This window comes from Ambystoma mexicanum, chromosome 5q, assembly GCF_040938575.1.
Source record: "Ambystoma mexicanum isolate Mex_15411 chromosome 5q, UKY_AmexF1_1, whole genome shotgun sequence".
NCBI lineage: Eukaryota > Metazoa > Chordata > Amphibia > Caudata > Ambystomatidae > Ambystoma > Ambystoma mexicanum.
The window spans coordinates 908,845,659-908,861,340 of record NC_090933.1 but is presented as its reverse complement, the minus strand read 5'-3'; the positions used below and the strand labels follow the sequence as shown (position 1 = coordinate 908,861,340).

Genomic DNA, 15,682 nt, shown 5'->3' with positions numbered 1-15,682 from the left:
GTTTATTGTTTTGCTGCCATCCATGTACGCCTTTTGCCTTTGGTGCAGAGAATCGTAAAAATAATTTGTGTCACTGAACTCTTATGTCATCATATTTGCATATATCCCATGACACTCCCCTGAAAGCAGCCTCTTCTAAAAGATAGTCTGACAATCTATAATAATAATATTTACAAGAAATACAAACTTCTTTAATAATAATTTGCAAGTGTGGTGTAAGGAACAGCCAGGCCAGGAGGGTTCCAGCCTCAAGTTTTGGGGGGCAGCTGGGTGCAGGAGGAAATGTTAAAAGAAGTGTTGCGAGTGAGACTATAAATGATCGCACAATATTCAATATTCAATACGCAATTGCATAGTGTTCTCTGGCCTTGTTAGCGTGCAGCATCATTGTATGCAAATTTATCTCATGAATATTAATGAGGGATAGCCTGAAAACCTGTCAGGATTCCTGCCCTCGAGGCCTGGAGTAGGACAACCTCTGCTGTCTCTCTGCTCCCGAATGTCGAAACAAATTGAACGTGAAGGTCAGTGTTGCGAATATAGTTACTTGTGTCGGAAACCGCACAGGCAACCTTCTCAAGGTGACGTGAGGTGACTAAACGTTCCCAGCAGAGCAAGCAAGTCTGTATCATTATATCACTGAGAAATTGGATGTGTTGCCTGCAGGTTGCACATAGCTGCAGTAGTGTAATTAACCCATTGTGCTGTCAACCTCGCCTCTTTCCCTGAGAGCAGGAGGCTGAATAGCTACAATGCCTTCCTTGGCCCACTAGATCAATTTTTCACTCAATTCAAACAAATGTGCCATCTAAAAACTGGGCAGGGCAGTTAAGTCCTTCGCTTCAACATGGGGTCAGGGCAGGCTGTTGTCCTCCGTCACTGTACTATTGTTGCTGCTGCCTGTTAATCTATATATATAAAATGGTTAGGTATGTTTTCATACTTAGCTGATGAAATGTATCAGTGTTAGGTTGCGCTCTGTTGTCCAAATGGCAAAATGGCAAAGTGCACCTCTATGTGCCCTCCCACTTTAACAACAGCTATCATTTTAACAAACAGAAGAGCACGGTTCTACGCGCTCACCTTCACCATCCACTCTCGCAAACATTCTGAACAGTTTCAAGTTACTTCTTTCCACCCCCATTTCTCTTCACACAGGGCACGTCAGTTCCAGTGTAAATAAACAGCTAATTACCAGCTAAACGTTTCAGTCTCTAAAGAGAGAAAGGCTGTAGGATGAATGCCTCCTCACGCGCTGAAACTGAAAGTAGGTGCTGTAATTATGCTACTACTTAATCTTATGCCATCACAGGGACTTGACAATTATGTGCCTATAAAGACACATCATAGAGTCCTGTGTAATTGATGGTTTAAACTTAGATAAAGTTCTTCTACCATGCATACCTCTCAATCGAGCTGATAAAAATATGGCTTTCAAATTCAAAAGAAGACAGTTCCCTATTTATTTAGCCTTTTCAATGACAATTAATAAGTCACAGGGACCTACGCCCCCTTCCTAGAAGTGATTGTGGTAATTCCGATATTTAAGAAGAGGGACAGAAGTGACCCTATGATTTACTGACCAATATTGGTCTTTAAGGTAAGATAGAACGACATGTGTTATGCCGGGAATAGCAAGTGATAGCTGAAACTTTAACACTCTGCTGTCACAGGAGAGAGATTTGGCAGGTTCTTGTAGTTGCAGAGTTCTGCATTCTGTGTGAAATGGCCACAATTTGGGACATCTTAAGCCCTCCGATGCCGCTGGCTGGCTCCGCATTGAGTGGACATGAATGGGGGGTGTCTAGAACAGGGGTACTTACAAACATGTTCTAGTGGAGCCAATATGCTCAGCTTGGGCCTTGTCTGGGGGTAACACTGATCACTGGCCACTGCCATAAACAGAAGCCTGCACATTGTAATGAGAGACAGTGTTTAAAGTCGCAAACAATTATATTAACAAAACATGAAATTATTCAAACACCAGATCATGGGGTGGGGGGGAGGGGTTGGCAGAATTTTGTTTGCCACTTATGCATATTTTAGCACATGATATGCTGGTTATTTATAACATGCTTAATACCCAGAGGATTCTAAGCGTGGACCTGGGGATCAAACCTGTGGTGCTCCGTGTTGTCTTGCTTCCAAGGCAAGCACGTTGGCCCTGAGCTATCCTCCCGAGACAAGTAACATTAGTAACACTTGAATGGGTGGAAATTTCTATTTGTATGGAGGTTTGGTAATTCCCCCATGAGGAATATTTGCGAAAAAGAAACTGTGCCAATGCATAATGCACTTTGAGAAAGTAACACTGAAAGGGACGTCATTTAGGGGTCGCCAGGAGTCGCAACTGCGACCCCTGAAGTCTACCTTGCTACCCCTGTGGTCTCCCTTGCTACCCCTAAAAAAATAAAAGGCAAAAAAACATTTCTTTTTAAAATTGTGGCTCCTTGGCTGTAGCCAGCAGAATCTGGCTCTTTGTTTCTGGAGTGGCTGCTCTTCTGGTAGCTACAGCCAGTAAGATAGCTCAGTGGGTAGAGCACTCGCTGCTGCAATGTGTGTGTGGTCTGCAGGTTGCTGGTTCAACTCCCAGCAAGGTCAACTCAGCCTTTCTTCCTGCTGATGTTGATGAGTACCAACACAGGTTGGGTGATATTGTATGTATATTTGTTCTATTTGAAGCGCTTAAGCGAAGTGCTGTATAGTAAGTAACACATCATTATGGTTTAGCCTTGGACATCTGCTTCCTTTCACAGTAATTTGGTAATATGGGCTTATACACACTGATATTAACGATACATATGGTGATCCATTCTTGTTTGCAATGTATACTTTGCAGTGATAGCGTAACCATATTTTTCATAGTGTACTTAGAAACAATGATATGTAATGCCACTTCCTGTTTTGTCAAGGGGTGAACGTTTGTGTTCCATCGCTTCCCGTGATGCCCTCAGAGGTCAAGGGTTGTGTGCTTGATGTCACTTCCGCTATCCCTGGCATTTTGGTGAAATGACGTCCCTGAACACTGACCAAGAACATGATGGAATTTCAAAATGTTATCAATTGTTGCAGGCGTTAGACAACGCTGCAAAGACTGCATATGCGGAATAATCTGCCATTGGATAGCATTAGTATGACATCTGAGGCTCTGCTTGGCACACAAAGCTAACACATGCAGATGTGAAGCTGTACATAACCTCAGGCATGGTAACTATCTGAGCTGCCCAGGCAGATAGCTCGCAAGTAAAGTGCTCGTCTCTCATTGGACAGCCTGTAATTTGCAAGTCTGAAGCCCTGGGAAGGGCCCACAGCTTTTCATTCATCCTTTCAGGCTTGATAAATTGAGTACCACAGAATGTGGTTATTACACCTGTTGCAACCTATCATGCCTTCGAGGTTGGTAAATTGAGTACCATTAACTGGAGTAATAGAAACACCTATTCTTAAGGTGCTAGAAGTGGGAGGGGTCTGTCATGAAGCGTCATATCAGAACAGCCATTCCATACGGTGCACATGTGGCATTTACTGGATGCTATCACTGAGCTGCACTTGGCATAGGATGGCAGCAGCTGAATATGCGAGGGCTGCACTTTGCATTTGGTGACTATGACATGCTTAAGACATTACTGTGTATAAGAGTATTAGTGTGTCATTTGAAGCTGTGCATGACACGATTGCAGCAAGGTGTAATGATGCCTGTGAGTAGCGATGCATTGGATGGCATTACTGGGGCGTTTGAGGCTGTGCTTGCATGTGATGGCAGCAACTGCCCATGTAACACTGCTCCCTGTATAACAAAAGTGCCAACAAAATAAAATATGAAATTCACCTGCCAAACCATATGGTTAGTTAATACTTTTTTTTTCATTATTTATCTTTTCCTTTTATGTGGTAAATATTTATATTTTTAATTCTTGTTAGCTGATCCCCCTTTCCATCTAGGCCTGTGGAAGACCTACTTTCTGACCTTGAAGTTGACGGTTAAATAAATGACAGTTCAACATTCAGCAGAGAAGCTCTGAATTCATCAAGCAGACCCTTTATCAGCTTCATCACTACAGTGTGTTACTTTGCAGTAATGACTAAGCAAAGGTGTGGCTGGGCCGTGCACATCAAATGGGCCGTAAGTGACCTGGAGACCGTCAAATTAGTATCCCTCATCTAGAGGTAAAATGCCCTTTAAGCAAGCTCCCACAATATCCTGCTGAAGCGATTGCTTGTCGCTGGAAAAACAGAAGACCTCCTTGAAGTAGACTTTGGGGGTCATTATGAGTCTGGGGTAAGGGGTTAACGGCACCGGTAAGGATGCCGGTGCCGTTAACCCCCTACCGCCACATTCCGAGGTCCCTTAGCGGGTCCAACTAAGGCCGGCTAGTTTTACAAGCCGCCCTTAGCGGGAGCTAATAACGGGCCCACTATTTGCGGGCCCGTCGTTATTAGCTCCTTCCCCATTCCCATTGAGCCATATGGGGGCTCGAATGGGAATGGGGAATGGTTTTCAGAATGGCGATTTACCGGGTCCTCCAAGGTTGAAATGACCCGGTAAGTCCCAATTCCGACTACCCGGACACGGGGCAGCCATTTTTATTTTTATTTTATTTAACATTTTTAAAGCACTCACACAGCCCGCAGGCATCGAGACGCTGTTACAGGAATTGTTTTTTTTTTTGTTGCGTAATTGATTTTTTTTTTGTCTTAGTTGCGTATTTATAACGTGCTTAAATACCCATAGGTTTCTAAGCGCGGACCCGGGGATCGAACCTGTGTTGCTTCATGTCGTCTTGCTTCCAAGGCACTCACATTGCCGCTGAGCTATCCTCCCGGGACAAGCTATATATGCTAATAGCACCATGGCTACCTCCAAACTCGTAATGATCCCCTTTGACTATTCTTTTGGTAATGTGGGCCAAGCTCAAAGGCTTAAAACACACTCTACCGAAATTGGCAATTCTCACAAATACCTTTGGATTTTAGGATCCTTAAAATAAGTACCATACAACATAAATCTGTCCACCATACACATATTTTTATTTAGTAGTTGTTTAAATGGAACTTTCGATGTGCTCAAATCTATAAACCTAGTTCTCAGAAGACACTATCACAATGGTTTCCATATTGCTTTAATTGCAACTACTGTCTCAATCAAGAGAGCCCCTGAACAGGATTCAATGAACACCTGAGTCTGCTCAGTAGCTCTAGATTTGTTTTTAGCAGAAATCAAAGACAATGGGCCTCATTACGACTTTGGAGGTAGCGATGACGCTATTTGCGGCATGGCTGCCTCCAAAATCGGGTCTGGGTTTCCTGAATGGGGAATTACCGGGCCATTCCAAGTTTGGAGGGCCCAGTAATTCCTCCTTCAGGGAACCCAGGCCCGGACGTTCCCCATTCCCATTTGAGCTCCCATAGGGCTTAATTGGAATGGGTGCAGGGAGCTAACAACGGGCCGATTACGACCGGCCTGTTTTTAGCTCCCTGGTCCCCTCGCAGGAACCGGTAAGGACGTCTGGTAAAACCAGACGTCCACATCGGGTCCCGCAAGGGAACCTCGTAATAAGGTGGAATGGGTTTAACGGGTCCGCAACCATTAGCGGCACCCGTTAACCCATTCCGCCAGGGTCATAATGAGGCCCAATATATGAGCAATGAAGCTTTCATTTGAAGTGTTCCTTGATGACCTCTTTGTGCTCTGGCAGGTCAGCATGCTGATCTCTGGCAGGTCAGCATGCTGATATTATGACAGCAGGTGATTTGCCTATTCAGCATCAGCTATGGCTAGTGGTTTATCTGATGCATTGTTTCCCGTTGCCTAGCAACCGATTTCCAGCTGACACGGAGATCATTCTTCTTAATCTCAACATTACTTTTAACTTTGCAGAGCCTGTCTTTCAGATTCTTCTTCTTTTCCTAATAAGATTCTTAAATGATTGCTTGAGCTGTTTGATTATGTTATGTTCTCAGGACTTCTAGAGCGCACGTACACCTGGAGGCATCTTGGCGCTGAGGAGGTGGGCAGAAAGGAGCGCAGCTAGAAAAGCAAGGTTTTTAATCCTCGACGAAAAGCAAGATGATTAGTGCTGTCGTGTAGCGGGAGGGGAAGGTCATTCCACGTTCTTGCCGCAGCGACAGAGAAAGCACGACCGCTCTTACGTGCCAGCTTGAAATAAGGTACAACCACCCGCTGGGTGGTAAGAGCGGAGGGTGCGTGAGGGCTGATAGGGAGCAAATTTACTTTGCAGATATTCTGCTCCAGATCCATAAAACGCCCGATGTACTATGCACATAGACTTGAACAGAATGCGCTGAGCAACAGGGAGCCAGTGAAGTTGTTGCAATAATGGGGTCACGTGGGCTCCAAAAGGAGGGCGGAGGATGGAGCGGGCTGCAGCATTTTGAAGCAGCTGCAGCCAACCAATCAGGTAGGCAGGTTGCGCCAGATAAAGTGAGTTGCAGTGAGTAGTCCAGGTCGCCAAGGACCAGGGCTGCCACAACCGGTGCTTGACTGGCAGGAGGGATGAAGGGGAGATAATTATAATATCTTTCTATCTTTCTGCCCAGAGATTCTGGAGCAGTCATCTCAACATTCTCAGAGATACCACAAGTTGTTGCAATCTTATTCTAACTTTATTTTCAAACCATATTGGAGTAACTGTGTACTTTAGCATTTATAGTTAATTAATCTTTTATTACTCGCTTAATACCGTAGACCAGTCTCTAAGTGCAGAACCAGGATTTGAACCTGTGTTGCTCTGCATTTTCTTCCTCATTGCCCCTGAGCTATCCTCCCAGCTCTCACTTCAAAACAAAAGAAAGTACAGTTGCAGATCATACAAGTCACAGTGACACCTGGGCCTACACATCCAACTACTAGAATTACATAGAGACACATGGCCCGTTGAGAAAAATCACAGGCCTCAATCCGACCAACTAACGTCAAAAATAGAAAATCTAAAAATGTCTTGTTCAGATCAGGCATATGAGTTTCTCCACAACCAACATGCAAGTTTGTGTTTTTTGGCGCCAACAAAAGTCCTTTGTGGTTGTCAAACATGACCTTAGTTTTAGTTGAATCCCTGTACAGTAACATGGAGATGGCAGGCTATGTTCCAGTAGCAAAGGTCCCTATAAGAGACTTTGGGAAGGGGTGAGACTGAATATTTACCGACCCCAAAATCACCACTAAAGAGACATCCAGTGAGCTGGATCACCCAGTGCTATTGGTCCAGCTAAAAGTTCCTCAGTCTTGCGGCCAAATCCGTCCATGGCTTTGCATTTCCCCATTCCCACCATGCACCGACCAGCTTTCTCTTCTTCTCAGCCCCCCCCCCCAACCCCCGAACCTCACTGAGAAACCGAACAATGGCGCTGTGAGGAGAGTTTCCTCATAGCCCAAACAGAGGGGTCAAGTTGACTGCAGATATGCATAGGACAGAGTGTCTACCAGTAACTAAAGCAAACCCTTCACTTTAATTTGTAATTTCTTTATTTATGTATGTATTTATTATTTGCTTGTTAGGCGCTTTCAATTGGGTTGAAAGTCCGGTTACCAAGCCAAATAAAAGAGCTGCCTTCTTTCAAACATTTGGTAGCTACCCAATCAGTGGGGCTACCATCTTCAAACCTCGTGGGCTTTTCCCAGGCAAACACTACAGGTCTGACTTTAACCTTAAATGCAGGCACCAATAACAAACTGAACTGGCCTGGTCAGGGCCACTGCAGCCCTGGAACATTGTGGCTCACAGAGCCACAACCATATACGGCCACAGATGGATCCTCTTCACTCCCCAAGGAAACTGTGCCTGGCTGCAGAGTTCTTCCCTGGATTTTACATGGGAGTCACCAGTAGGCACAGCCCCAAGGTACCAAATAGTTCCTGCTGTGATATCATGTTGGGTGCACATTGGTAGATGACAGTGGGCCTCATCACGAGTTGGGCGGTAACGCCGGCGGTTTTAGCGACGTGGTTAATAGCCCTACCGCCAAACCGCCCGGTGCTAATAGCACGGGATCACGGGTTTGGCGGAACGGGTATTGCCCATTCCCCAATGAGCCCGTTTGGGAATTCCCCATTCCCCATTGGGCTCAATGGGGAATTTTCACACTCTTACCGCCAGCGGATTTCCCTCCGGCGATAATAGCGCACATTTTCGGCGGATTTCCCCCCAGCTCAGAGCTGGGGAGAAATCCACGAAGCGCTGATTTGGCGGACCCTTAAATTCAGCGGTAATAGCGCTACCGCCGGATTTAAGGGTTACAGCCAAACTCGTGATGAGGCCCAGGATGTTTTCGCCTAGGAGAGTCTCTGAAGGAACTGCTACTTGGTGACGAGGTGACTTCGAGTGGACTGCACAAATGACTGTGAGGACCTTTGACTGAATAGGGAAGCTAGAACTTTCTGTGAAGAAAAGGTGTGATAGCTGAGCAGAGGTAGACATAGTTTTAGGGGAGTGGTGATATAAATTGAGTCCCTGACAGAGAGGAGTCCCAGTGCGGATTTCCCCAGATCTCCCCTCCCTTCTGGGGAGGAGAAAATACAATCAAATAATGAAAGAAAAACGGACGTTATGTGGGTCAAGGCATAATAAGCAAGGCTGCTTGAGAGGCGCAAACTCATAAATGTAGATACGGGTGAGCCACCCAGGAAAGGGATAGACATCATTATGCTTTGATGACAGAAACACCAACTGACAGAGGATTAATTTGACAGTTGGTCCCAGCAAAGGAGAAGACTGTAGAAGAGCTGTAGTCTGTACACTTTACACCTCTAGGCTATCCTTTGCCCATATCACCTACAACCCTGCCTGCTCCTAGGTCGATAAATTGGATGGTTGCCCCACAGGCATCAGCTTCTCAGAGTTTGGTCTAACTCATCTTGCCCTTGCAAAGACAGGAAAGGGAAATTATTGTAAATGTTTTTTGATTTTAAAACCACACTGGACTCTGTTGCCCCAAAGGTTGGTGTTCAGGAAATATATATATAAATCACAGATCCCTGCATATCTAAACAGGTGCCAGGGGGCCTTCAGTCAAATGTATAGTAGATGCCTTACACCCTTGGTCCTTTGGAGTTAGGCAGAGCTCTGACTTTATATAAGAATGCCCCTGAGGGTAATCCATGCTCTCCATTGGTCGGGGGAGTGACAAGGGTGTATCGCCGAGTAGGTGCATAAATGAACTGGATCCACAATCAAATGTGTTATATATTTTGCTTGTACAAGTGATGAATACTTAACTTATGACCTAACACAAAGTAAAAAGAACACTATCCACACTGCAGAGTTTATTTTATGTTTACATGTATAGCAGTGCACAAAGTCCTGAGGCATCTGGGCGCTAGTTACAGTTACAAGTGCAGTTACCATATAATGGTGGTTACATGTATTTATAAATAATCATTTTATAATGAATGCACATATAATGAAAATTATATAACGACAAAACATAACCATTTTTTTTCTTCTTTTCGGGGGCGATCCCCAAACCCCTGTTTCCCCAAGCTAAAAACGCACCCCAACAATTCAATTTCCACACAAGATTTAACCCTTTACCCCACCCCACATACATTTTAGTTATTTTTTTCGTTATATAATTTTCGTTATATATTCATTCTTCATTAAATTTTCATTACAAAGACTGTAGACCATAATCGTAGATCGTGATTGCACAATCTGGAAAAACTTCAATCCATGGTGGCACGGGCTATGTCGGAGATGCAGAATAGTCATAATGCAACATTGGTGTAGGTACCCATTCCGCTAAAGCCTCACACCGAGGTGCTGGGGGCTACGTTGGAAATGCAGGATAAGGCACTAAAATTACAGTCTAAGGCTAAATCATTAATAAATACTCTGTTAAAGCCCTACACCGAGGTGCTGGAGGCTATGTCAGAAATGCAGGATAAGGCACGAAAATTACAATATAAGGCTAAATCGTGAATACATACTCGGGTAAAGCCCCACGCCAATGTGCTGGGAGCTAGGTCAGAAATGGAGGATAAGGCATGAAAATTACAGTATAAGGCTAAATCATGAACACATACTCTGGTAGAGCCTCACACGGCGGAGTTGGGACCTATGTCAGAAATGCAGGATAAGGCATGGAAATTACAATATAAGGCTAAATCATATATACATACTCTGGTAAAGCCTCACACTGAGGTGCTGAGAGCTACATCGGAAATGGAGGATAAGGCATGCAAATTACAGTATAAGGCTAAATCATGAATGCATACTCTGGTAAAGCCTCACACGGTAGAGCTGGGGGCTTCGTCAGAAATGCAGGATAAGGCATGGAAATTACAATATAAGCCTTGGAAATGGTGACAAAGGGGAATAATAATACCATGAGGCATGGAGGGATGGTTGCAGTTACAAGTAGGTTTACACATTGCAAGGATACAGGATGAGAAATATAATAAATTCGAGAAACCACAAAGAGACAGATGCTGGGAAATGCAAAACCTTGTGATCCGAGTCTCTGGGAACGAGAGTAGGACATGTCCTGGCTGCTGTGGTTCACTGGGCGCACAGCAGGCTCATATAGGGAATGGACACTGTGAAGCATATAGAGACGGGTACCAGATGCAGCTAAGTTTACACGGTGCAGGCACACTCTGGAAAAGCCTCACCCAGTGGGGCTGGGGGCTACTTCGGCTGAGACCCCTCTTTTGGGGGGAAGGGTGGGCTGGTGACAGTTGAGTTAAAATAAGATGTGTCCGGGTCATAATGGCCATATCATTAATAGGTATTTAGAATTTAAGGCACACCGCACAAGGGTTTGCCATATTCCAACTGTGTGAGGGGAGCGTTGACCAAGAACTCAATATACACACATTTCCTTTTATTTGGGTGGCACCACGAATAGGGCTGGCATGCTGGAGTATCCCTCCCTCCCCCCGGAAGGGTTTAAACTAGAATCACCCAAGCACCCAGTGAGGGGCTATATGTGGACAACTGGGGAAATGGTGTACGCTAGCCCAGAGGGGTAAGAGGTGTTGGAGAAATGTAGAATCACCATAGTACATGCATTAAATTTGGCTTGAAATCCGAATGAATGCAAGATTTAAGTACAGTTCGATTTGCATAGGCCATAACATAACAATAACATGGCTGTAGGTGCATAAACATAGCCAGGCTTGTGCAAATACAAGTGACAATTAAACGTGACCAGAAATAGGAAGGAAAGGAAAGTCACAAAGCTTCGTGAAGCAAGATTGGATGGACACAAAACAATGTTGAGCGCCAAGTAAACCTTGGAAAGAAAGAGCTCAATTTTTCCTATGAATAAAGAGCACAAGGGGAACGAGAGGGCGTGTTTTTAAGAGTTCCACGGGTCTAGAGAGCTTGCTGCTAAATGGAATTTTATTCAGATGTCAGCATGCAGCAATGAGGAGACGTAACGTTACAGAAAGAAGCAAGTGCCATGGGAAGACATGATGTAGAATAGAAGGGGTTAGACTAAGGTAAAGAATAATGTACATATAAATGGAGAAAGACAGAATGGGTTGTCAAAAAAAGACAGTGGCGGTTTGTAGGTTCAAAGAGGGTGAGTGTGCTACCTCCAGCTGCTGTTGCTTGTAACTTGGAGGCCGGTTTTTAGTTTGGGGACCGTCTGGAAACAATTAATAAAAATATGATCTCAGGCCGATCCTGGGGGGGAAAAAAGAGCGGGAAGGAGGCCTATCCTGAGAGGAGCGATTTGCCAAGGCCTGTTCATTCCGTGAGGAGACGAGACGAGGGAGGCCAGTGATGGATATCAGAGGCTGGGGAAAAAGTGTCCTAGGCAAAGCCAGTATCCAAAAACTCCAAATTCTACAAAATAGCACTCTTAGAGCCGCACTAGGTATTAACAAAAGAGCGCACATGACTGCAATTAGACGCCAGTTTAGCTGGTTATCTATCCACAACAAAAAACAACTAAAAATAGCCTCTCTGACACACAAAGCATTACACAACACCGCCCCCAGCTACCTAATCAATAAACTGTTCAATCATATGACAAGATCAAGATTAACTATCAGCAGTTAATAGTTTTAGAAGATCTCTTCACAAAAATCTACGCATCTCCCTTCTTAATCAAGAATAATACTGAATCTTAGAAGGATTTGCTATCTGGTCATATTTATGCCAAACAAAAATATGGAGCAAAAGATCCACACTGTTCTAGGTCAACAAACTATGACCTTATTCAGAACTTGAAATATTGAGCACTAAATTCACAGTATCTACAAAAGTGTAGTTCACGTTGATCCTTATCTTTATTAACACCCATCTAAAATATCAACAATAGAGAAGATTAGATCACGCTCTAGCGTGTTGGTTCGATAAAAAAAAACAAATTCTTTCCAGATTAAATTTTATTGGGGGTTTTGCTCACTATTCCATCAGATTGTAACAATTCTGAGTAGGAAGAGAAATAAAAGCATATTAAGCAATTAAATTTGAAATAAACTTAACATATACAAGTCTTCGTTACCCGCATAAAACAGAGCGCACTTTGTTTACATTATGATGTCACTGCATCATTTTGATGCAATGACATCATTAAAAAAAACACTGCTACTTAAGTCAGCCATTTTGTTTCCTAACAACACGCGAACTCTGTGATGGAAAGAAAACAGCAGCTGAAACCTCCCAGGGTAAGTTGGAACTAGCAACCAGTACCATTTTAAATTGCTTTAGAAGCTAATGTCTCATCTAGAAGCAGAATTAAAAGACATAAATCCTGATCCTTAATCCTACAGTTTTTTAATACGCCTTACCTTGAGGACCACCCTGTTCGACTCTGTGAGAAAACAAAATTCTGGATCACTCCATTTTTTCAGCCGGATCACTCATCACCCAAATGGTAAAGTACAAGTTACACTAACCATTACCGTATATTTTCGAGTTCCCATTTAGACTAAGGAACTTCGACTTCTATATTATATTTGTCCATAGGAACTAATTTGGAGTAACCGTTAAAAGCTATTTTAATACTGGAAAGCCCTTATGGGCCAGGTCTTCATGCAGCTATCGCCATAATTGACCGGCTACAAGACTAGGTATGATGTACTTTCAAACAACCACTGTTACTCTATTGAACACTCCTCTTGTTTCAATCTTTATACTGAAAGGATTCATTTTGACCCTTTTTTAGGATCACATCCCTTTCGGTAACAGGTCCAGTATTTACCTACCTGGAAGATCCTGAATATCATCTAGATATACAAAAATAGCCACCATTAGCAATCTAAGGAGCATCGGTAAGAAAGAATATGTAGTTACCATATCAAATATGATACTTAGCATTTCAATGTACTTACCAAGGCAGGATCTGAAGAAAATATAATATATATTCAGGAAAAACATGCTGAACTGTGTCCAGCCCTAGATATGGGACAGTCAAGTAGACCATCCAGGTCAGTTCAGCACAAAAAAAGCCCTTCTAAGTATTGAAACATGGTGTTAAAATAGAGTTACTCTCAAAAACAGTAGAAGTTGTTATTTTACTCAGAGTCTTGAATTAGAATACAACAACAATTTTCTGTTGAGGAAGTCATTGATCTCACAAATACCTATATTTCAGCAAATGAGCAAAGAGATGTATTCAATGTATTGTACTGAATGAAGACATAATCACAATCTTACTATGTAATGTTGGCACACTGGGGTTATGTGAAGAATTAATGACATGCAAAAGAAGTAATGACATACTTTGAAATTTCTTTTTAGATATTAAATGAATGCATAACTTGCCCCTGAAGAAGAGAACACTCGCGAAATGCGTTGGGCCCCATGAACATTAAATCATATGTAAAAATTATAAGGAATGGTGACTTTGTTGCATTATTTGAAATAATCCCTTTGTTTTCAAGATTGAAATATTGTGCAAGGTTCATAAAATGTGAAAAGATATATTCCAGACTGTTTGGCTCACATATTGAGCTAGTGAAAGTGTACGGGGGACGGGAGTTCCTCTATTAAGGAACTTATTTTGTGTCCATATGTTTCAAGACCCCATATGCCAGGGTTGACTGTTATCTCCCCTGCACCTTAAATTCCTGTATAATAAATTTGCTACAAACTACTCCTAATTTTTACTTTAAAAACAACTATTGAAGATCGGAGTGCATAGTGAGTATAATTGTTGTTCTCAAATGTTGACACATCTGGCACATTGACTCGTGTCCTGGGTGGATAGCTCAGCGCCAACGTGCATGCCTTGGAAACAAGACGACACGAAGCAGCACAGGTTCGATCCCCGGGTCCGCGCTTAGAAACCTCTGGGAATTAAGCGCGTTATAAATACGCAACTAAGACATATTCCAGTAACAGCGCCTCGATGCCCCTGGGCTGTGTGAGCGCTATAAAAATGCAAATTAAATAAATAAATGAGTGAAGTGACATTTGCTGACTTTTCACGTTGGGATTTCAATGCTAGATTAAATGCTCTTTATATGTGTATGACATATGTATCAAGTAACCATTTCAACTATGCTGTGAGTGACATTCCATGGAACAGAGAAATGATCTTACAATTGATTAATGTTGGTGAGAATTTTAAAAGGATACCATAAAGGTGCTCAATGGTGAGAATGCGAGGGAGTTTTAGTTATTTCATGCAGTGACTATAAATACTATGGCTTATAATAACAGTACGAGGTCTGTTAGTGCCTTAGCTAAGATCCACAAAAGGAACAGGAAATGACATGAAATGGGAAAGATAAACCAGTACTCCTATAGTGCCTCTGGTTGGTCACTGGATCAGAACTCATTAGGGAAAACATTGGTAAATGTGTCAGGAAAAAGCACAAGGATGCTGTACAGGCCTCATCACGAGTTGAGCGGTAGCCCTTAAATGCGGCAGTAACGCTATTACCGCTGCATTTAAGGGCCTGCCCAAACACAAGTATGGCACAAGCTCTAAGCTGGGGGTAAACAAATGCTGATTTTCAGTGCAATCACTGCGTGATAGTACCGCCGGCAGTAATTGCACCACAAATTACATATTGGGACCAATGGACCCAATGGAGAATACCCATTACCTCCCAACCCTTGATCCAGCGCTAATAGCGCCGGATGGTTGGGCAGTAACGCAGTCTGGATACCGCCCAACTCGTGATGATGCCCCACAGAGTGACAGCATATGGCTTTTTTGCTACATCACGTGGAAGGAAGTGTTGGAATTTGGGCACAAAAATCCTACGTACCGCCTGGATATTTTTGATTCTCCAACATTGGAACGCTCTTGAAACTGATTCAGGATTCTCCCCAGAGCATGAGCACTTTTACGACAGTGTCATGTGACAGTCCCTCTGTCTCCACTACCCACCATTTGCCATGCCATATGCACAAGGGGCATCAATATCCCAGGCCTCTAAGGTGAAATGTGCATTGGAAATGATTTTATCATTTTGAAATTTCTCACTCAACATCCTCCCTCCAAAATGTTAGCATTCTGCAGCCAATCTCCAATAAGTTCGTTTATAACGATGAATTTTACCCCTGTATGAGATGTTAGACAAACACTTGAAAACAAATGCCAAATAAAATTATTTATTCTAAAAGTAAATTATTGCTGTGGATAAATGCTGGTTGCTTAAATTACGAGTCTAAAAGACAGAGGTTTCCTGAAAGAGTAGCATAACACAGCTGGCACTGGAGGTGTAGGCAGATCACTCCAAGCAAATGCCTTCATTGTG

At 43.2% G+C, this 15,682-nt stretch overlaps 1 protein-coding gene across 1 annotated transcript in view; it reads left to right on the top strand.

Annotated features, from left to right (window-relative positions):
- NIPAL2 (NIPA like domain containing 2) overlaps positions 1 to 15,682 on the top strand; it is a 690,092-nt gene that overhangs the window by 529,598 nt on the left and 144,812 nt on the right. The gene's annotated exons all lie outside the window — the stretch shown is intronic.